At 45.6% G+C, this 2526-nt stretch overlaps 1 pseudogene; it reads left to right on the top strand.

Annotated features, from left to right (window-relative positions):
* Positions 1-320: 320 nt before the first annotated feature.
* Positions 321-1965, top strand: LOC144369677 (uncharacterized; annotated as a pseudogene).
* Positions 1966-2526: the final 561 nt, after the last annotated feature.

Raw genomic sequence — 2526 nt, 5'->3', positions numbered from 1 at the left:
AAGATTCTGAGATGATTTAATGGGAAATGAATGGCTTTTGAACAGAAAATAATAGAATAACTGATTATCCAAATAGAAAAATAATTACCTACAAACTTTTTCTCCCATCATGTATGTAAGAGGTTGGATAATGATCCCCCAAGACAGACATCTAAGTCGTGGGCTTTAGTACCTGCAAAAGAGATCTTGTGCTTAGATAAAGGATCTTTGCGGAGATAATAAAATCAAGACTTTCCAATTAGATCGTCCTGGATTAGTTGGACAGCCTGTGTATCCAATGACACAAAATGAGGAGGAGACACAGACAAGAAAGGATAAACATGGAGAAAGCTATGGAAAAAAGTAAGGGAAGCCTTCAGCTACGCTGCCACAAGCCAGAGAACACCTGTAGCCCAGAGCAGGAAAAGGTTTGGAGGACTCTCCCTCAGAGCCCCTGAGTGAGCAGGGCCCTAGCAACACCTTGATTTAGGCTTTGGGCCTCTGGAACTAAAAGGGAGTAAGTGTCTGTTGTTAGGAGCCCTCTTGTTTGTCAGTCATCCCCAGAAAACTGTCAGAACACACAAAAATTAGTTCAAATGTATGATAAGTCTAAATTTAATCTAGGGCTATAATCTAATCTAGAACTATGAAATTCACAAAATGAAACAGAAAAGTCCTCATTACCTTGGTTGAAGTAAGCAGTGATTTTATTTTTATGAAACAAACAAAAAATGTTAACCATTAGGGAGAAAACTAAATGAAAAAAAATCTTTTAAAAAGACACTACTAGGGAGCTGCTGAGGAGAAGTAGGAGGAAATAGTGGCTGGGGGAAGATGCTGCTCTTTGACTTAAATTGCAATCGATTAGGGATCATTTCTCAGACTCACTCTAGAAGTGAGAGTTTAAATAAGTGAGGCTGCCATTGCTGCTTTGAACACCTCTAGGAGAGAATGGGGATTTATCAGAAGTGAAAAAGAAGAGCTTGCTAGGAACCAAGGAAAATAAGAAAAAGTCCAGAGCTAGGGCTCCTTGTCCTACCAAATGCAAAAAGCTCTCAGATGAGAAGCCCAGGGATCACTCTAAAGACCTATGGACAACCCACTAAGGAGTCAAGCAAGAAGGACTATGGCAGAAATAAGCTCGAAGAGATGCAAGGCTTGCAGTGGAAGCAGTAGGTCCAGCTCCACTTTCAGCTCAGGATCCAGCGCCAACACAGGCTCAAGAAGGGGCTCCATGTCCTCTGCACCGGCCGCTGGGGAAGCTCCAGCACATCAGCTCCAGTCTTGGCGCAGACATGACAGCAGGTGGCGCTCCTGCTCCAAATCCAAAACACATAAAACCAATAAAAAGAAAAGAAAAGGCGGAGCCCTTCCCCTAAACCCACCAAAGGCTCATCAGGAATGTGACCAAGGATCCATCATGGAGGTATTTTCCACTTATGGAAAAAATTAAAATAATTGACATGCCTGTAGAAGGCTGCGTCCTCAGATGTAGCTGAAAAGGCACTGAAGCGCGTGGACTGAGGACAAATTGATGGCTAGGAAGGAGATCACTGCTACTGCTGTGTTGGCCTTCTGGCCTATGCCAACCCCCTACCCACTCTAGCTTTTCAGCCCTCCCAGGAGAAGGCGGCCACCGCTGCCATGTCACTCCCATGGATGAGGAGGAGACCACACTCTCCAAAACGCAGGTCCCCCATGCGCAGGTGGTTCTGCTTTTCTCACCGCCACCACCACAGAAGCCGCTCCAGTTCCAACTCCTCCCAACACACAGAGCCTCTGAAGCTCATCTATACCTTGCCTTTCACCTGGCTCAGCTGTGTCACTTTTCTAGCCACAGGATTGTTGGCAGGGAAGGCCCCCTCACTGGGACAGGCTTCAAAGGCAGCTTTTGAGGCCTTTCCTCTGCAGGCAGGCTCTGGCTGCAGAAGTGCTGATGGTTCAGAGCTGTGCCCATTGAGGGGCCCTGCAGTTTTCTGGCAATAAGCTCACCCATTCCCTTTCCAAAGTCTGTTCAGTGGCAGAGCCTGCGGGGGATCAGCAATCTTCCAGGTGGCAGTGGGGCCCAGTCTCTTCACAGATGACCTGAGCTAGTCTGGCAAATGTGTTGCTGTTGCTATGCTATGTCCACAGAAAAGGGGACAGAGCTGTCATTCCTGTTAGGCCTGGCCTCCACTCACCCTGAATTCTCAGGATTGTGTTCCCCCACCACCTGTTACTGTAAATGGTTCTGTCTTTCTGAGCCCTCCCACACACTCTACTGCCCCACATACCACTTACTCTTTGAAATTGATGAGCAAGTTGAGAGCCAGCTCTTCGAGGTCATTACAGAGCCCCCTGTTCTGACAGCCATTCAGGGTGGTTTTACAGGTACAGTGCTTTTTTTTCACTCTTATTGTACAGTCAGTATTAAAAAATTTGTTTTAAGTTTTGCAAATTTGTAGCATTTTAGATAAGGCTGGATTTGTACAATGTTGTGTAGAGTGATGAAAATGTACTGAATAAACAGGATTAGAATGAAAAAAAAAAGACTACTGGGAAAGTAAA

The sequence above is a fragment of the Ictidomys tridecemlineatus genome, chromosome 13 (assembly GCF_052094955.1).
Source record: "Ictidomys tridecemlineatus isolate mIctTri1 chromosome 13, mIctTri1.hap1, whole genome shotgun sequence".
Taxonomy (NCBI): domain Eukaryota; kingdom Metazoa; phylum Chordata; class Mammalia; order Rodentia; family Sciuridae; genus Ictidomys; species Ictidomys tridecemlineatus.
This window is presented reverse-complemented; position numbering and strand designations above follow the sequence as displayed.